This window comes from Lissotriton helveticus, chromosome 2_1 (genome assembly GCF_964261635.1).
Source record: "Lissotriton helveticus chromosome 2_1, aLisHel1.1, whole genome shotgun sequence".
NCBI lineage: Eukaryota > Metazoa > Chordata > Amphibia > Caudata > Salamandridae > Lissotriton > Lissotriton helveticus.
This window is the reverse complement of record NC_136059.1, coordinates 960,805,072-960,826,583: the sequence shown is the minus strand read 5'-3', so window position 1 is coordinate 960,826,583 and position 21,512 is coordinate 960,805,072.

Sequence of the window (21,512 nt, the reverse complement as noted above, 5' to 3'; positions counted from 1 at the left end):
GGCAATACTGTGTGAATGGATTACACCTAATATTTTTTGTAGCTTCAAAAAAAAGATCTAAAGCTTGTGGAGAGCTGGCAGGGGTGGTGTCATCAGTGAGAAGTATGAGCTGCACCAGACCAGGAGTGCTAGGGAGTGCAGAGTGACTAGGGAGTGCAGAGTGCAAGGGAGTGCAGAGTGCAAGGGAGTGCTATGGAGTGCTAGGGACTGCAGAGTGACTGCAGAGATTAAACTAATGACAATGCCATTTATTTATCTGTTTTCAAAACCAACACATATATACAAATTTTGTCATTTACAATGCCAATAGCTCTAACTTTTCGAAAGGCGAAACCATCTAAAAATTCCACCGACTCGATAATTCTCGCCCCGGTGCCTTCTCAACTCACGGGTTCACACTCTGCGACTCTGGGCAATAGCTTGCTTAATCTCCACAACGGCCCCTCGCGGCGGGATGCCTGACTTTCACCTTGTGGATACCCTGCTATCTCACAGGGGAATACCAGGACGGGTTCCCTAAGCAAGCGCCGGGAAACCCACTGTGGGTAGCTGTGCGCTATATAAGCTCAACTACATCTACATTTACATTTACATTGCATTGTAAATACTTGTTTCAAGCTGCTTACAATGCCTTGCTTGTTGAGAATGTTACATCAAAAAGTCTAACATATTTTGTAATTCAAAGTTGACAATGTGGTAGTGGTTCAATGACATTTGTTGCTGCAGCATGGACGGCAGGGTGGAAGAAAGGGCAAGGCATGTAGGGTTCCAAGGGGTTGAGATGAATAAGCAAGTTGCCGCTTATGTGTTGTGCTCATTCACCCTATTTATCCAAGACTCTTTATAAGACACATTCATGTAAAGTGAGGTTTATTTAGGCATTAATGGTAATGTAACAAAACTGGTGCTCATGTAAAGCGCTCTGATACCCGATGTCTCGGGTCTATTTCGCTATATAAAACAAAAAATAGAAAAATCAGTTGTTGGCCTATATATGGAGGTGCGTTGGCAGTCTGGTAGAGCTAGCCTATGTTTGTGGTCCCAGTAGTGAACAGGGCAGCAGGCGGCAGCGCAGAAGGTTAATGTGCCTGCTGCAAAGAACATGTACCTGATGCAGATCACAACATGCATATGATGTAAATAGGTCAGTGAGTCACTGCTTTTGTCAGAGAGATCCTTTTGTTACTTGCAGTTTGTAAGTTTTCAAATTTGCTTGAAGATGCACGATTTTCCTTCTCTTTTTTCAAAACTCCCTTATGGGTTTCGGGCTCGCTCGCTATGATGCAGTATGCAAATCAGTTTACGCTTCACCACATTTGGCCCCTGAACAGTCACCTGTCTCCGAAAAAGTACCACCTTAAATACCACGGCAGGGCAAAGGGCTGATAATTTACTTGAAAAAATACATGATTCTTGCACAAAAAACACATTATTTCAGTTCAGTAAATATGCTGTGGTGTTGAAATGTACTGTCAATGGTCGGTGTTGTAATTAATCTTGTGTGGATATCTAATGAAATGTCTTGGGATACTGGATGCACCTCAAAAGGCCCAGGGATACCATGGGGGTATCAAGGATTGCCTAACAGTCACAATGCGACTAAGTGAGGGATAAGGTCTGGGGTGGATTTTGCAGTAAAGTGAGACGGTTTCTAAGTGATGTTTGTGTGTGTTTTAGTTTTGGCTAGTATTTTTCTTTACCTGTTAGCATTTTTTGTGTTTTTCCCTGCCACCCACCTAGGCCCAGTTTTAAAATAGATGTCCAAGGTCTCCAATGCCGTAACAGAAGCACTACATACCTTTTGGTAAATTGTCAACTAGGGTTCTCACTAAATTTTGCATTTCAGATCACCTGTTCCACTTTGAGAACAGTTAGGAGAACAAAAACAGGAACATTCTCCTTGCATTTGATTTTAGAAGGTGTAGACAAATACAGAGGGCTACCTTGGGCTTGGGCAAAAGTAGTGGCAGAAAGTGGATATTTTTCCAGATTTAAGATCCCTGGCTAAGCTTCTAAATGCTATCAAAATCACACAGTGGTCTGGTAGCCTGAAAATGAGGGTAGTGGTAAGTGCATGTTTTTGGTATTGATACATTGGACAGGGCAACATTTCTCATTTCATGTGACTAACAAACACAAATATGTTAATATTTTATTATTTCCATTATTTACTGTTAACGTGGTAAAGGTAAGGCGTGGTTCCCAAAGCTTTGTGAAGGCTGTTTCCCAACTGCTGTGCAACTTCTTCTACTCTTACAGCTGAGATTTCCATGAAACTCTTATAGTCTGAATTCTGCACCTGAGCATAATAGGACGGAATGTATGAAGCTCTGTGGTTATACTGAATAAGCAGCTACCTATGTTATGCCTTCTATTAATGTAATAACTGCACTTTCACAATTGCTTTATTAACCTTTCTGCTTTCTCAAATTTGCTTGAAAATGCACGATTTTTCTTCCTTTTTTTCAAAATTTTCTTGGGGGGGGTTAACCCCCCAACCCCCCCTTTTGGGGTTCGGGCTCGCTCGCTACGCTCGCTCGCTACGGTGCAGTATGCAAATCACTTTGCGCCCCACCACTTTCAAATGTCACCCACCGCCACTGTTTACAACTAACAGTATTCCTTCATACTGCATTGTGAAAGTACATGGCAGGCTTATAGTCAGCCTGTGCCAGTGTTTTTCTGACAGAGTCAAGTGCGCCTCCTGCGCGTTATGCCCAGGCGCCTCTGAGGCTCATCCTCTTCCGGGGCACCTGTACCAGGCGTTGCCCTGGTGCTGCGCCTAAGTGGCGGAACAAGTGTGGCAGATTGGCTGCTAACGCTGGAAGCCCCCTCACTGCCATCGTCACCCCCTACAGTGGCAGGTAGAGCAGGAGGGTGTAGTGCCGTTACCGCGGTGGTTAGGTGCTCCAGGACCCTGGTGATGTCCTCACAGCACTGAACTAGTTGGTGCTGCTGTGTGAGTGACCGGCGCGACAACTGTGAGGTGGCATTTGCAGCCACATAATTTGACCTGCTGTAGGAGGCCAGCCGGCTCATGAGCTGGTGGTGGCGCCGGCTTGCTGCACTGCGCTGCTTGATCATCGCAGCAGTGTTTGCCTCCATGGCTGCAGTCATGCGGCCCATGGCCGCCGTCATGCGGTCCATGCGGTCTCCCACTCCCGCCACATTGCGCCCAATTTTGTGCAGCTGGAGCTGTATGGCACCTTGCTGCTGTGACTGGCGCTGATGGATCCTGAGCATGCGCCTCTCTACGCTCAAACAGGCATGGCGCTGTCCATTGCCCCTCCTGCTGATTGGAGCTGTGGTGTGACGGCGAGAACTCCCACGCCTGCTCTGCTGGCCTGTCACAGTGGCTGGCCGCTGTGTTGCCGCTGTCGCAGGCCCAGATGTCGTAGCACCAGCTGCAGGTGGTGTCACAGCAGGCGTTGCTGGTGCGGCAGGGACTGGAGGCACATTAGTGGGGTGCCTGGCTCTGGCTGCGGGTGAGACGGCAGATGCAGAGGCCACAACGGTGGGGGGCCTGGCTTTGGCTGCGGGTGGGACGGCAGATGCAGAGGCCACAACGGTGGGGGGCTTGGCTTTGGCTGCGGGTGGGACGGCAGATGCAGAGGCCACAACGGTGGGGTGCCTGGCTTTGGCTGCGGCTGGAACGGCAGATGCAGGGGCCACAACGGTGGGGGGCCTGGCTGCTGGTGTTGTTGCAGCGGCAGGGGCTGTTGCCTGGGTTTCCGGTTGTGAATCCTCCTCCTGGGCCTCCTCATCTATCTGCAGCCTCTCGCTGTCACTGCTTTCTGCGCCACCTGTGAGGGTAAGTGGATACTCATTAGTTGCATGTGACTGCCAGACGTGCTGATGTTACATGCATGCTGGGTGACATTCCCTGGATGGCTGTGGATTTGCGTACTTTGGAACCTGTCTGGCTGCATTGTGGTACTACTACATTGTGGACATACTACATCTCCCACAATGCTTCAGGGCATTTCCTGATGCGCAACAAAGGCATGACTAAGGGCCATTATGTGAGCCTATTTGGTCAGGGACGGTCATAGGGGACAGGGTCGCAGTCGCATGCCACTTACCTTGGGTGTCTTGGGTGGGGCGGGAGGAGTCCAGAGGTGTGACGCCAACGCACGCCTCCCTCTCAAGGGTGTTCTCGACCTGGTCCTCCAAGGGTGTGTTGGGAGGGACTGTAGGTCCGCCACCTCCAGTGCCCGATGCCTCTCCAAGGCGCTCCGCCACCCTCTCCTTGGCACGACCTCGGAGGTCATACCATCGCTTCTTGAGCTCCTCCAATGACCTATCGGCCACACCCACGGAGTTCACACTGGAGGCTATTCCCAGCCAGATCCTCCGTTTGTCTTGCTCTGGGACCTTCCTGGAGTTGATCCCGAAGAGTCTGTCGTGGTTGGCCACCACCCCTTCTATCAGGTTCTCGAGCTCCTGCTCTGAGAACTTCAGCTTCCTCTTACGCCCTGCGCTGTTGCTGGGGCCAGGAACAGGTTCCTCAGACATGGCAGCAGTTTGGTAGTAAAGTCGCTATCACTAGTTTAGCTGCTGCTTTCCGACTTGCTCCCTCGAGGTTTGCCTCACTGTGGTGTTTGGGGGTGGGAACTGCCTGCTTCCTGGTTGTGATGTCATCACTGTGCTCGAAAAGCGACTTCCCGTTTTCCCGATCGCGCGAGATTGCGACTCGCATTCCCGATCGCACGAGATTGCGACTCGCATTCCCGATCGCACGAGATTGCGACTCGCATTCCCGACGCAGGTAGCCGGAAATAGCGATTATTCTGCGATTATAGTTAGTCGCTAACGGATTTAGCGCCCGCGTGCGAGTCGCTTTTTTTTCCCCGTAATGTACATGAATTCTGATTTGCGAGTTCTCAATAGCGATTCGCATTTTATCGCTATTTGAGACTCGCAAATGCCGTTTTTCATGAATCAGGCTGTTAGTTTCTGACAACCATAGAACATGACAACTTTGCTCTCCCCTAATCAAGAGTGTATCTCTAGAGTCGTGTGAAAACAAAAGACGACTTATTTTACTCAGTCAGTACGTGCATTCTTAGTCTCACCAGATTGTAGAGAAAAGGAAGAGACGGGCGTGTTCAATAAAAGATGTGATTTATTGATCAGTCTCTTTTCTCATACAAGAGAAATGGATCGATATTATTGTAATACTTATGGTTAAGTAAAGTGCATACAATAAAAGAAGAAGTATAAAATAATACTGTAAAAACATTGATATGGTTTCTAAGCCATATGAAGGTTTAAAATGAATAAAGTGAATACATACACATTTACATTTGACTAATCGTACTCAACTGGTGTTTCTAACTACGCCTACCCCGTGTACCTGACCTAAGCCTAATACGTGGGCGGGAATAGAAAGTAGCAGTTTAAGTTAAGTTTGTTTTGCCAAGTGACTGACTAAAGAATTCTCTGCAAGGGGTTATTCAGTTCTGTACCTGGAATCTAGGATGAATGAGGGATGGTATCTCTCGTCTCTGGTCTCGATATTCCAGGCTGCCTGCGAGGGCTACCCGGAAGCGCCGGAGCTGGATTTCTCGGCAGGAGAAAGCAGCGTCTCGTTCTCAGCGCGTCAGGAAGGCGGGGCTGCGCCAGCGGGGTCTGCTCTGCTCTGGGCTTCGGCAAGTCTGGCTGCTCCGATCTCGTCACCACCGCGTGTGTTTGCATAGGGCAATATCGGTAATATTTATACCTTTAAGGTGCCGAGATTGACGTAAGGATGGACATAGATACGTCAATAAGGATGTCATACGACCTGGTCGTTAGCACATTCTTTTGCTGAAGTTCTCGGTGAAATCAAAACAATGGCTGCAGGGTTTTTCCCAGGTCTGTCATAGGTTTGATTTGTTTTGAGAACTCCGTATGCCTTATCAGGGGCTGGAGGAATATCGCTTGTCTAATTAGATGGCAAGCGTTATGACTTAATCAGATAACACGTTCCTGTGCCGTAGTGTGGCTTTATCAGATAACGGTTCCTGCATCATGGGGGTTTTCTGCCTCATGGGATGGCTGCTAGTTAACTTGTTAACCAGAATAGGGTCAGGAATAGGGGGATCGATACAGAACCTATAGGAATACATCACACCCACTCCACGCTAACTATGGACATATTTACGAATCTATGCATAGTAAAACATACTGTAGAGTATCGTGTATACCTTACCACCCCAAAATACATAAATGCATTTTGAAATTATCAAATATACTGAAAAAACAGTCATATGTAATATATGCACTCAAGCTGTACAATAATGCTAAAGTAATCACGCATATCTATACATTATCACTAATTTGTATATGAGAATTTACACATGAAATGGCTCTTAATACAGAAAAAAGTTTCGAGACCATTCCATCACAGAATTAAACAATTATGAACATACCAGCGGGCAGCTAATGTCTATAAAGTTTCTAAAAATAGAAATCTTAGTTCTCTAAGAATAGTTCTTACTTTAAGCAGAAAATAAGTGTCCCGAAAAATTCGTAAAAATATTTTGGGGCTGCTGAAAAAAATTGCTGTCCGTGAACTGGAGGGAAAATTGTTCATGGTATTTTGCTATTCTAGTTGAAGGCCAAATTCAGGGAACGCCGTGTGCGAGCTTGCTCAAAAGTCTCTATTTCTGCTCTGGTGAGAACATCATATCATTTAGACTCTCGAAAAAGTTGTCAACAGCTTCCTGGGAGAGTTCCACTAACTCGGAAAAAGATGTAACCATGCATTCGTGCGCATGATTGTCTCCATTGACGTTTTGATTAGTATTGCTGACAGAAGGTCGTACCTGATCAATGCTGCTTTCATCATGAACTTCACTACCCCTTAATCGTAGTGGTGAAGTTTCCACGAATGCCGTCATCAGGATTGGTAGCCGTTGAGGGCAGCACAAAGCATGAGCCTTTATTGGACTCAAGAATGTTTCTGCATCCATTGGCGCATCTGATTGTAGAGTCAGACAGGTGTCTAACACGCATTCTTCTCCGCATAGCAAGCACCTTAATACAGGTAAAACACATCGATGCCACATTGGTCGAAATGAAAGAAACCAAGTCATGTTCAGATCTCTAAGCCGGGATAGTCCCAGGATTTTTGATATCCGGTCCCGGTATCCAATGGCTAGGATTGTTTCTTCCCTTGTCGCAGGTGTTTTGTCTGTGACATGGTTTGCCAAAACGAAATATGAGGACTAAGAATAGGATTCCTGCAATTAGTCCCAAAATGAGGGGAAGTCCGCCAAAAATCGAATGGACGAAATCTGGAAAAATACCCAGTATGGCTTTGAATGGTGTTAATGCCATCGAAAATACTGTCTTAAATACTTTTGAGACTCCACTGGTATCAGAAATATTTAAGATTTCATTCAGGATTTCTGCGAAATGTATGGGGGAATTAGTTGATAATAAGGAGTGAATCTCTGCAGTCGTCCTTGCGACTAGGAGATCATACGTTTCTTTTGATGACGTGAGTCTGGTCGGCGTCTGAAGAAGCACTGTTTTCATTCTGCTTAAAGTATCTATTCGAATAGAAGTAATTTTCAAGTTGGGCCATGCCCTTGCCTCCCTGTCTGGAAGGGAGCTGGGGAACAATAAGCGTCCACAGCACTTGACCTTCGCAGTCGTAGTTACGAGATAAGGAGTCCCGGGCATAAGACTACAGCATCTGCGATCTACAATTAGAATGTAACTCCCATTATAGAGTCTTTGAAAGAATGGTTCTATCTCTGTTGCAGGTGCGCCTAGCTGGTGACATGAAAGGTTATTTGAGTTCCCTTCACAGGCTCCATGCAAACTAATTCCATTACACAGAAGTGTACCGCTCAGTGATATTGCACAATTATTGCCACTAAGAAACACTTTCTGGCCTTTATTACTGACACATGCATGTGAATAGGGCAAGTTCCATGTTGTTTTAATGTACCCCTTTCCCAATTTTTCGTACATGCCAGCCTGTATATATTTTTGTCAGTATTGAAACCTGAAGGTTGATATTGGAATATTAATTATCCCATGTATTATCCATTCACTGACAGGTCGTTCTGACATTGTCACTGGTAATCTCTCGAGTTTCTCAATGCTCAGGATTGTATAATCAGCACCCTTCTGGGCCATACTGATTTGTTTATCAGTAAGGTTAAAGATATTGAATAGTGACGTTGTGTTGATTAAACGCCAAGGCACATAGCCTGAACGCAGATTTTGTAACGTCCAGCCAAGCTGTACAATAGAACGCAATTGAGACTGACCGTGTTGTAACAACAGTAAGTCTTGCGATATTATGTCGATTGCTGAAGACACAATGCTGTCCAGAGAAAAATTCTGGAGGACAGAGTCATTAACCCATTGTCCACTACAGAAAGTGATTTTTCCAAATTAATACGGTCAATTTCCCGTATTCTTTCTGCTGTCTCAATTTGAGTCACCTTCCAGGCCTCGTTGTATGCTGCATATACAGAGGCTGCTATGAAACGTTTCTGACGCTGTTTGCGCGGTCCCATAATGAAATCACGCAAGTCAGCACCATCAGTCAGTAAAGTTAGGTGTTGCTTAATTTCTGCCAGTGTGGAAGTCTGTAGCCATTGAAGGCATAATTTGCCCACACTGTAGGTGGTTATTATTCCTGGGTGTTGTCTTTGGGAATATCTAGGGTCTGGCCTGGTCATTTTGAACCCCTGTGTTTTGTTCAGGAATCTGTTTTGACAGTTATTAGTATCTGTGGGCCAGATCAACCACTGTTTCCAATCAGGATGTGTTCTGCTTTGGTTTAATACATAATGTACGTCTATCTCTTCATCTGTGGCGCTATTGCTGTTCATTGTTGGTTTTGGAATAGACAGTTTATTTAAGTCTTTGATTTTGGCTAAGCCAAGACAGGTAGTTTGTTGAACAGTGTCATTTAAAAATATAATTTGTTCTGGGATCATGCAGGCTCTAAACAAGGATTCTATACCCTGTACTTGCCATTCTTTTGTACCCCAAACACTTTTTACTTCAACATTTTTGTCCCAATAATCAAAACCAAAAGTATTCATTTGTTCAAAGAATGAGTCTGAATATATCAATTTTGTGTTTGTTATCATGGTCTTTGTCCCTGTCTTATTTGACAATTTGAAATAAAATGTTTCAGCATTACTTGTGTTAAAACCTGAAAAGTATGAATATTTGTCATAAACGGTTCTTGAGCTTCCTTTTGGAGGGGTTGCACAATGTTCCCATTTATTATAATTTAAAACATTTCTAGGTTGTGCAGATCTATGTAGAAAATGGTTACCATAGTGGTTATAACAGTACATACTATCATAATTTGTCGAACCCTGCAAATAATCATGTTTGGTAAATTTAGCAGACATCACTAAGTCAGACATCATATTATTTATACTTTCAAAGTCCCAATCATCAGCAAATGAGCTTGGTTTTACAAAGTCACTCAACGAGATCTTAATTTGGTGTGGATATTTCAGGATTTCAACCGGACCATAAATTTCGTAGTCAGTTTTGTCCCATGCTACCCCACCCGGTATAGGATTGGCTGTGAAGTTGACTGAAGAAAGTTCTCTTTTCTCGACGTGTGAAGATGTGTGTGGTTTGAGGATCAAGTTGATTTTCTGACTTGCTGTGTCCATTTTAGCATATTTTCCCTCAATGAAGCGTCCCAAAGTTAGTACCATAATGAGCCAAAGTATGAGGATAAATGCACCAAAACCCACCCAAAATTCAATCCATGGAGAAATCAGATATGTTTCTTTCAGTTGTTTCAAAAGTACTTTAACTTTATCTTTAAAGGTTTTTGTTGATGGCTGTGTTTTTGATTCAGTGAAGCCTTCAGAGGAATCATCGAAGTTTATGAAGTAGCCGGATGCAGTTCTGTCAATTGTTCCAATTGCTTCAGGATTACTGTTTCTTGCATAGTCGTTTGTTACTTCATTATAGATTGGTGTGTCTCTGCTAAATGTTTTTATTTGGGTTTTCAGAGGTCTAAGTTCCATTGCATTGTTGCATAGTCCTTGTTGTAGTTCTGTAGGCGTTTCGAATGTGATTAGCCTCTTAGATTGAACCTCTGTGTTAGTAGCAAATCTTGGTGTTCTACTACTTCTCGGGAGTCCACTTGGCCTACTATTTGTTATCGGCCACATGTTGTGGTTTTACCAGGTCGATGGATACAACTCGGTTCTCCTTTTTACCAGCAAGCGGCGGTAGTACAACTGATCTTGTCCCGTTGACAGACAAGACAGGAACTGCTTTTCTGTAAGAAGGCCCAAATTCCTTCTTTACCGCGATCTTTTCTCTGACTAGATCCCCGACTTTTGGAATCCAGACAGGTCTTGCTGGGACAGGTGGTGGTTCTTCAGTGGTTGTTGGCTGCTGTTTCAACTTTATGTTGCTCAGGTCTTTTCTTGTTTTGTTTAAGTCCTGCAAAATAGCCAAACGATCTTTGATATCAAAGCAGTTTTCCTTCACCACTGAAGTCTGACTGTCGAGATCTAAGACTAACATCCTAGTTCCAAATAATAATTCGTACGGACTGAATCCCTTCAGAGAATTTCTTGGCAAGTTATTTAGACTACGTTGGACACTTATTAGATGTTTGACCCACCCAGCTCCCGAACCTAATATCCTTTCTGTTATAGATAGCTTTATGCCTTGGTTTTTTCTTTACAACATCCCGTATCCCTCAGGAAGGAAGTGAGAAGAGTCCCGCTGTGCTATGCTCATTTGGCCATGTTTCCCCTCAGGCTGGAGGGCCAGATTGAAAACAATGGTCAAACGTAGCATGCTCTTAGCGTATCATGCTCTTAGCGTATATGCCATTTAGACTCGCAAATCTTTGTATAACAGTCCAGACGTCAGCCGAGTGCTGGTGATCTACACTATAAGTGGAAACTAGCCTGTATATGTTAATCGGACGCTTTGCTTTTTACTGTTGATTTTTTCTGGAGTGAAACGACACGGTATTACACCGTTTCTCTCACCACTGCGATTTCTGTTACAGTTTGGGCAGTTCTTTACAAAAATGGTATGATGCAGGCTCATGCCTGGCCACCAGTACCTTGATTGTAATTCTTCCAGAGAATCTTTTAGTTTGAGGTGTCTGAGACCCTCGCCCATATGTGCGTCTGCTATTAACAAGTTTCTCCTGTCCATGTTTGGAATCACTCTATCCCCCACTCCAGGGATTCGAGCAAAAGGGACGGAGTTTGCATCGATTATGTATGTATAATTGAGTGAATAGTTGATCGGTAGCGTCGAGCAGTCGCCTTTTAATGACGTTTTCACCGCCAGCACTGTTTCACCGTCAATATACTTCACTGTACGCTTTTTTCGAGTTACGGAAGCCGATTTAGTTGCTACCGCTGTGGCTGTCTCAGCCAATGAATTCCCTGCAACGTGAACGCCATCACGCTGATGACTCAGTGAGTGTGTCACGTGAGTCTTTGGTAGTTCTTTTTGTAAAAGAGCTATTTGTTCCCAAAGCAGTTTTTGCTTTATTGTTGCATCTGTCATCTTTGTAACCGTTTTGAATCCATGTCTGCAAATCGTTGTTATATGATTTGACGCAGTAATATGAATCGGACACTATAAGTGTTGGGAATTCGCGATCCGCATTATCTAGCGCCATTTTCAATGCTATTATTTCAGTCTGTTGTTCTGAATTAGTTTCTACTGAGTGTGTTTTTGTTAATAGAGGTCTTAGTTTACCTCCGCGCCACACTTCTTTTGTAATCTCACATGTGGGGTTGTATGCTTGTTCTCCCCAAACGGAGGGTTGAGCATGTCCGTCTGTATAGATTACACAAGCGTATTGTCGTAAGGGCAGAATGTCGATAGGCAGAGGGAATGTTCTTTCATATTCTAGATTTTTCAATTCCTTTAGTTCTGGATCAAAGTAGTAGTATACTTTGTCCGTTGTAATTGAATTCACCCATTGTATCCATTCCGGATTCAATGTTGTTGTTGGTAAATTACAAGGTGTTGTTAATGCCTCAAAGGCTGATTCTGCTGTTCTGACTGTGATACGTCTACCGTCCGCTTGATCTTTTTCTCTAGCTATTGCGGTTTGAACTGCATGAACAATGTTTTCTTTAATGCTGAATTTCTTTTCAGCTTCTGTGTACAAGTGTGATTTGAATGCAATTGGTACCTTTTCTCCCTCATTAGAGGTCAGGTATGTGAATCCGCATCTTCCTGGGATGACTCGAATCACAAGATTGCGTGTGTTATCACGTGTTTCTAATTTTGTTTTAATTAACATGTCTGTTTGTAAGGATCTCAAAATTTCTGTGTGTATTTGAGTCCAATTGGTTCTTTTAAAATCTGGTTTTATTAGATCATAAAGGGGTTTGACCCTTTCTGCGTAATTTGCGATGTATGTTCTTCCGAAATTTAGGAAGCCTAGAATTGACTGTAGGTTTTTTAGTGTTCTAGGTGCTTGGAGTACGGCACATTTCTCTAGGAAATTGTCAGCCAGGCTTTTGCCTTCACTTGATAATTCATATCCTAAGAACAGGACTGTTAGATGGGCAATTCTGGATTTTTTAAAGTTGAATTTGTAACCCTCTGCTGCGAACCCAAGTATTATGGTGTTCACTCTCTTCAAGTGAGTATCCAAGTCATCATCTGTTAAGTATATGTCGTCGACATAAGATAATGCTTCGTCATCATATGTTTGTAGTAATTCTGTTACTCTCGCTGAGAATACCTCTGGGCTATTCTTGTACCCCTGGGCTAACCGACAGAATTGTTTTTGAGTGCCATTTATTGAGAATGCAGACAAATATCTGCTCTCTGGTGCTATGTTTTGACAAAAGAATCCATTAGAGATGTCTAATGTTGTTTTGTATTTTTTGCGCACTATGTTATTCATTAGTGCAGCACTATGCGAGTTTTGCACTGCAAAAGTTTTGCAACATGAGTTAAGGTGTCGGTAATCCAAAACTAGACGATATGAATTGTCTGGTTTGGAGACCGGAAACAAAGGGTTGTTCATTTGTGAGGTGCAAGTTTCAATCACCCCCTGGTATTCTAATTGATCTAGGATTTCTTTTACCTGTTTTTTAGCTTCTTGCTTAATTGGGTACTGTCTTTGTGCAGTAGGTTGTGATTTTAACTGGATTTTGTGAGAAGGAGAGTCCTCATCCCATCCTACATGATTTTTATATAAAGCAGGAGCTTGAGCTACTGCCCACTTTCTGGCAAGTGTGTATTTTTTATGAATTGGGATATGATTTGAGAAGGCAGGCATAATTATTTCTTCGCCATGAGGGCACTCCCTGACAAACTCTGGTGGCCAGTCTTTTTCAGCTAGAAGGATGTCATAGCCCTTGGAGAGATTATCCCAAAATAGTCCCCTTATTTTTCTAGTCTTATCCCCTTCTATACGTAAAGTTATTTCATATATTTTGTGAGGTTTGCTAACTCTGGTGTCTGCAGTTTCCACTTGAAGATATTCATTCGTGCCCACTGTCTCCAGAAGATTCATAAGGACTTTGCGAGCGCTGCTCACTTCTGCTGCGCTGTCTAGCATTGTCTGAGCCCATTCTCCGTTTTTCAGTTGTGTCCTCAGTATTCTCGGCATTGTTAACTACCTTGATACTGGCTACCTTCTTTTTTGGAAATTGTAATTTCTTTTTTAGATGAGCAGGTTCCTTGTCTTTGGACTTGGCGTGCTCTTCTCTTTGTTCTGATCGTCCTCTTCTTTCCGATTTCTGCGAGGAAGTCTGAAAAGATTGAGAGGGACGTGTATCAATGTCTTGATATCTATCAGGCTTCTTTATATTATCCCTATTTCTAAGGTTATATCTTTTCCCAGAGGGGTCACTTTGGGGTGACCTGTGTCTTTGGTTCGGAGATTTTTCTCTCCGCCGAGGAGACCTTCCTCTGGACTGGAATTTCTTTTCTTTAGGATTGGATTGTTTGTTTCCATCCCAGCTCTTTTTTTGTGATGTTGAATTATTATTAAAAAATATTTTTTCGGGACTTTCAATCAGTTGTGGTTTTACTGGTATTCCACCTAAACTATCTCTACCTAGTTCCTCATAGGATTTTTCTATAATTCTGGCAATTTCAGCTGGTTGGTCTGCTATATCTGTCTCCTTTAACCTCTGGCGGATCGCCACGTTTGCTGCTTCTCCCTTTATGTTGGCTAATAATATAGCCGAGACCTGCTTGAAGTCTTTCAGTAATTTCATACCAAGAGTTAAAGCGGGTTCTGGACGGTATTCGTCTTGAATTTGTTTTAGCACATCTGGTATTACCGAAATGGATGGAACACCGTGCGTTTTTGTGTAAATGGAAGCAAAGACTGTACCCCAAGTGTCACAGTCCTCCACGTGTGGTGCGATTCCCATTGGAAGACAGATAGTCAGAATCCTGTGTTTTTCTAACGGGGTGGTGTCTGGAAACACCGCCTCTATTTGGGTGATTTTTTGTGCTAACCAGAATGGTATTTGCTCCCGTTTAGCTGGTACTTTACCTAGGCAGGATTGTATGTTCTGTGGTGTAATTTTATTTGTGTTCCCCTGGTGAGGGGTCAGCTGTGGAATTTTAATTGCTGGTTGAATTGTTGAAGTCCGCATCACATATTGGACTAATTGTCTATGTAATTTTATTAATTGTTTTAGCTGTGTTAAAAGCTCTGCTTGAGACATCCCATTGATGTCTGGATGTGGTGTGTATCCGGCTAGGACCGGCCATGTTGCTCCTGGTCTACCTAATGGACCGAGCCTGGTGATGTGATTATTATGTTTTAGGGCGCCATTAAATAAGAGCAGATGCTCTTGAAATTTAAGTGGTACTTCCACCTCCTCGAAAGGAGTGTACTCATTAGGAGGGTCCTCTGTTTTGTAATAGTGGAAGTACTTTGTTATAGCATTTGCTGCTGGAAAATGTATCCATGAATAATATACCTCTGTCTGCCGATATTCGTGTGCCTCAATCACGAATATGACTGTGCCACCTCTAGGTGTCAGTCCATTTTCTATAAGTTTTAAAGTTATAGATTTCCTCTTGATGACCGGGATGAGTATTATATCCGGGTCTGTGTCTAGCAGTGCATTATCAGCTGCTGCGAGTTCAGTTGCTATCCTAACTGTCTCTCTTTCTTCATCACTGTCTACCATTTTACCGACAGGAAGGTTATTTAGTTTGTTTGCAGATCAGGTTTCTTATGGAAACAAAGATTAGATGCACAATATTTTGGAACAGTGTATCCTTCAACGTTGACTAAACCAAGGACCATACATAGGAGTTTCCTCCTGCGAGGTCTGGCGGATATTACCTTTTACCCACTCCAGACGTCTTTGGAGTATTATGGGAAAAGGGGTCTGAGTGAAAAAGCACGACTGAGTTACTCTAAATGTCTTACGTTAGTTTTATCGCCCTTCCAAACGCGTTGGGCGCCATGTAGTGTAGTTCCTATTATCCCAATAGGCTCTGCGCATTGGAATAATACCTTCAATAGTATAGGCCTAGACCAGACGTTAACTAGGTCTACTACTGTCGATATTAGACTTAAAGTTTTGGGTTTTGCCAGCTAGCTCAGAGTTCACTAGAAACTTTCTCGAATAGGCAAGGAGGAGTTGAACCTCCCTGGATAGACAAGAAGGGATTTAGTTTCTGACAACCATAGAACATGACAACTTTGCTCTCCCCTAATCAAGAGTGTATCTCTAGAGTCGTGTGAAAACAAAAGACGACTTATTTTACTCAGTCAGTACGTGCATTCTTAGTCTCACCAGATTGTAGAGAAAAGGAAGAGACTGGCGTGTTCAATAAAAGATGTGATTTATTGATCAGTCTCTTTTCTCATACAAGAGAAATGGATCGATATTATTGTAATACTTATGGTTAAGTAAAGTGCATACAATAAAAGCAGAAGTATAAAATAATACTGTAAAAACATTGATATGGTTTCTAAGCCATATGAAGGTTTAAAATGAATAAAATGAATAAAATGAATACATACACATTTACATTTGACTAATCTTACTCAACTGGTGTTTCTAACTACGCCTACCCCGTGTACCTGACCTAAGCCTAATACGTGGGCGGGAATAGAAAGTAGCAGTTTAAGTTAAGTTTGTTTTGCCAAGTGACTGACTAAAGAATTCTCTGCAAGGGGTTATTCAGTTCTGTACCTGGAATCTAGGATGAATGAGGGATGGTATCTCTCGTCTCTGGTCTCGATATTCCAGGCTGCCTGCGAGGGCTACCCGGAAGCGCCGGAGCTGGATTTCTCGGCAGGAGAAAGCAGCGTCTCGTTCTCAGCGCGTCAGGAAGGCGGGGCTGCGCCAGCGGGGTCTGCTCTGCTCTGGGCTTCGGCAAGTCTGGCTGCTCCGATCTCGTCACCACCGCGTGTGTTTGCATAGGGCAATATCGGTAATATTTATACCTTTAAGGTGCCGAGATTGACGTAAGGATGGACATAGATACGTCAATAAGGATGTCATACGACCTGGTCGTTAGCACATTCTTTTGCTGAAGTTCTCGGTGAAATCAAAACAATGGCCGCAGGGTTTTTCCCAGGTCTGTCATAGGTTTGATTTGTTTTGAGAACTCTGTATGCCTTATCAGGGGCTGGAGGAATATCGCTTGTCTAATTAGATGGCAAGCGTTATGACTTAATCAGATAACACGTTCCTGTGCCGTAGTGTGGCTTTATCAGATAACGGTTCCTGCATCATGGGGGTTTTCTGCCTCATGGGATGGCTGCTAGTTAACTTGTTAACCAGAATAGGGTCAGGAATAGGGGGATCGATACAGAACCTATAGGAATACATCACAAGGTCTCAAAGAAGAAGCTTGGGAATTACCAAAAAGACACAGGGTACCCACAGAGACCTCCCCCTCTTGCATACGGCTAGGGGGGAGGGGGGAGGGAGAGGGCATGGATGTTCCAAATGTGAAGGTAAGCATGCAGTCTTTCAGTGTTTTGCGGAACAAGCAAGTTTGGGGAAGGGGGCAGAAAAGAGAAGCTGAGGTTAGAATGGGGGTTAAGAGAAGGTTTCACGTTTGTTATCAAAGTTGGGAGGGGATCAGTGCAGGTCCAGTCACACTTTGGCCTTTGCCTGATTTAATGATTTCTCCACTAGGAGTAGTACCAAAGAAAACTACTGGCATATTACGCATGATTTGTTATCCTTCTTGACCCCAAGGTTGGTCTGTCAATGATTTCATAGCAAAAGTCGCCACAGTGCAGTTTGTTTCTGTAGATCATGCAATGCCCCTCAGTTGGATCTGTAGGCCCGGGAGGTGACCTGGCAAAATGCGACATCAAGTGTGCCGTTACATATTTTCAGTCCATTCCGTTGATTTTCTCTGTTAGGTATTCAATTTGTAAACTAGTTTTATGTTAATAAAGGCCTGCCATTGGGAAATGCCATTTCTGGCAATTGATTTGAGTCTTTTAGTACCTTTTTTGCAGTGGTACTTTACATTCAAGAGTGGTCATGACGTGATTATCCATTATATGGATGTATTTATTGGTTTATTGGAGAAACACATGTGTTTGGTAAACAGTTTACATCTTCAGGACAGAGCAGAAGATTTAGGGAGCTTTTGGTGCCAGAAAAAAATGATGGTCCAAGTACTAGTTTGGTTTTTCTGGGTAGTGAATTCTGACAATGTTAAGATGAAGGTAAGCTAAAGGGCAATGAGGTTAGAGAGCAGGTTGCTTCACTTGAAGAAGCAAAAGCAACTTGTAAGCTATATTATCGAGGCAAAGTCACAACTTCTAGATCATCTTAATTTTGCAGGTTGTGTAGTGAAGGCAGGTTGGTCGTTTTTTGACGCCAGTTTAGAATTCGGATTTCTGCAGCTATGCATGCAGATTTCGAAGTTTGGTGGATGTTTAGGAGAGGTTTCAAATGGTGTTATCATGTGATCTATGGGTCTCTTTTTGTTGGGATGGTTCCGATATTCTTGGATACAGCTGGCACCACACGTTTTTGGTTTGTTCTGTAAGGGTAGGTGGTAAACTGAGAAGTGCCCCCTTTTAAGTGGTTGCAAAAGGTAGGAGCATTGTGCTGCTTGAAGTATTACCTTTGTTGGTGGCCTTAGCAGTCTGGGGAAAAGACACTGGAGAATAAAACAGTTATACATTTTATGTGGACAACAGAACTGTGGTGGATTTGGTCAGCATATCTTGAGGTTACTTCAAAGATTTATGCTAGGCTGTTTGATGTATAACATTGTTTTTAGAGCTAAGCAGGTACTATGTGTGGACAATAAATTGCAGATGTCGTCTTTTGCTACATAGTGGCAGAGAGTCTGTGTTTGGCGCCCGGAACAGATTTGTAGAAAACACAGGTATCACAGAATGCATGGAACTTGTGGGCTGAGGATGCTTGAACTAGTTAAAAAATCTCTAGCACGGATTACTAGTGGCCTTCCTACAGGACAGAAAAAAAAATTGTTTAGTGGGGCAAGCCATAAGCGGCAAGATGAGCAAGGCCTCCTCCTTCTTAGAGATGTGTTACATTTTATCATGAGCAATATTGATAGCAAGATTTCAGCTACAACAATTGCTGGTAGGTTAGTGGGTTCAATCAATTTTGAGTACGTTTTCTGGAGCTATCAGCCCGCAGCTGGTGAGATGTTTAGGCGGATGTTACAAGGCTGGGCTTTAACCATATGTTTTTTCTTCGTTTGAAGAGCTGCTGCTTAGAATGTGTAGGTCCTAGTTATTTTGGTGTCTTTTCCATATCAGAGTTACTGGGGGGTGGGCGGTAAGTCACGAGGTATGAGAGTAGAGAACATATCAGAAACAGACGATACGATGCAGATTGTCTTGAGCGATTAGAAAACTGATCAAGGTGGTAGGGTGTGAAGATTTTACTTAAGAAAATCAGTGGAGTGGTGTGCCCAGTGGGCAAATGGAAGAATTGCAGGGCACTTTGCGTGACTAGTTCAGATTTCCATTTTTGCACATGTAGATGGTTCTAGGCTGCTAGCATCGCAGGTACTTGGAGTAATGAGAAACGTGCTATGTTACATTGGAGAAGATGCTTGTATTTTTGGGTACTATTTTATTCCAAATTGGCGCTGCCTCTGTAGCATTTAGGTGTTTTTACGAGAAGTGAAGAAATTTTGCATATGGTCTTCTGATCGCCGTTTACGCTATATCAGACACATGGAAGATGCTTAAGTTGTATGCCTTTTGTTTCTCATTTCAGGTTGTGTGGCAGTACCTTTGGTGGTGTTGTTTTTATTCCAGTCCAGGGAAGACGAGGCTTGGCAGTTCGGGCTGTACTGTTAAGGCACAGGGTCGAGACTGATTGGAATATAGCTTGTTATGAACTGGGGTGGTAAAGTGAGCCAAAGAACGATGATGGATTTAACCTATATCTGTGACTGGGGTGAGTGTCTGAAAAGTTTCAGCGCTCCGTCCATCATCTCCTTGTGTTTGCTATGTTGGGCCAGGCAGGCGGTAGGGTGTTCTTTTTCCATGTCCCTGTCTCCCTCCTTTTATTTTTATAGTTTTTGTCTACCTTTTGCCTTTTTGTTTTTCAGGTGGCAGAAATGGAGAAGCTCGTGACAGGCCGGAGAGGTTCGGGGCATTGCAGAGTGGTCCTTGGCAGAGGGAACACCTGGGAGCGATGGTTGAGTCACTTGCGATGGTCAGTGGATGAAAGAAAGGGAATGGTGAAGATTGAATGTTTGAATAATCGTTTTGGGACTGTTTCTAGTTGGGTGGAGTTTAAGGGCGCAGGGTGTTAGGAATTGTTTTTTGTATTAGTGAGGCACAGACTATTCCGAAATTGTAAAATGTTTTATGGGCTGCAGAACTGCACACCTTCCCTAATAAAGCAGCCTTTTACTCTCACTGGCCTGGTTACTGCGTCATTTCACCCAATGTGCTGCAGTGAGGTTTGTGGGCACGCCTCAGTCATCCTCATCTCCACAAGACCGGCACACGTGAGCAAGCCGGCACACAGGAGACACCAGGCGGGCAACTAGAGCCAAATTTCGGGGGGTGGCTAATTCTTCCAACCACATACAGAGTGGCTGTAAGAAGGGGTGCACACACAGCAAAAGCCTAATTTACAATTAATTGTCTTTTAAAGACCTGTTAAGTACTCGGGTGCAGCTGCAATTAGATGCTCGCCAGCCCGCGAAGACGTGTCAGCCCGGGCTGACACAGACGACGGGGGGGGGCTGAAGCCCCGTGAGCCCAATGGGTGTTGCGCGCCTGGGAGACACACATAAATTATAGTAACGGGACTGAGTGAGAGCACTCACATCTCCTTTACTTACAACCAGATGCCACGCTAGTAACCCCGGGCGATGAACTCCGCCCCGCCGGTGGAGTTGCGGAGTATTTACGACTCTACACTTTGCTTGGATTGCAGAGTTCTGGGAAAACTCTGCATCTGCTGCGTGGCTGAGTTCAATGACGCTCACCACTAATGGAAATGGGAGGGCTATGAAAGAGAGGGGCTTGCAAAAGCTGAAAAACGAACCTGGGGTGAAGATTTGGGAATGGATCTCATTTGGTTAGTCAATCATCCATTTGAAAATCCATTGTTTGAAAATACAGGAAGTAGGATGCTGCTTTCCTCAGCTTGGTGGCCGGAAGTTGATTGTATTACCATAGAGATCTGTAGTCCACGTTGAGTCTCTATGTTTATGTTCGGAGCTAGTTTCTATAGTACAGGAGGGAAAAGGTGCTGTGAAGCAAAGTGAGCGCAAGGAAGCATGTTTCCTTGGATCATGTGTGGTATTCTAGGTAAGAATTAAGGCTTCCGTTGTTTATGTGGAGCTTGCATAATAAGTTAATAAGATGAACCAGTTCTAGAACAACCGGCTCAAGATTAAAGAAGACTCAGCACTTGAGCTTGTTGTTCACTACGGCCGTTAAAGCTGAGTTGCAGTAGCAGACTGGCGAGTCTGTACAGTGCTCCCGCTTGGCTGCTTCCTACACAGGCTATGAGTCTTTGGGTACTACTACAAATTTGTCTAACAAGAAGGCGCCAGGCCCAGATGGCATCCCCCCGGATCTTTTTAAATCCGAACCTACCTTCTGGGCGGGGATCCTGACTGCCGTGGGCAACGCAGCCGTTAGAGGAGGATGCCCAGCTTCATGGGGTGTTTCCACAATTGTCCCGGTACATAAAAAAGGTGATCGTAACTGTACAAAGAATTACAGGCCAATCTCGCTGATTGATTCTGTTGTTAAGGTCATTGGGGGGGTAATACTTAAAAGACTGCGTACCTGGGCAGAGGAGAATAAGATTATCTCTGATATACAGTAGGGGTTTAGCCCAGGCCATTCCACCATGGCCCAGTGTTTAAACCTCTATATGATTATAGGGAAGTACACCAAGGCTCGCACGGGCTCCATTTTTATGGCCTTCATGGACCTCTCATGCGCATTCGATTGTGTGAATCGAGGGGGCTTGTGGGGGTCCATGGAGGCAATGGGGGTGGAGCGTAGCCTGGTAGACTTCCTGAGGGATCTCCACAGGGACACCAAGGCAAATGTCAGGTATTCCAAC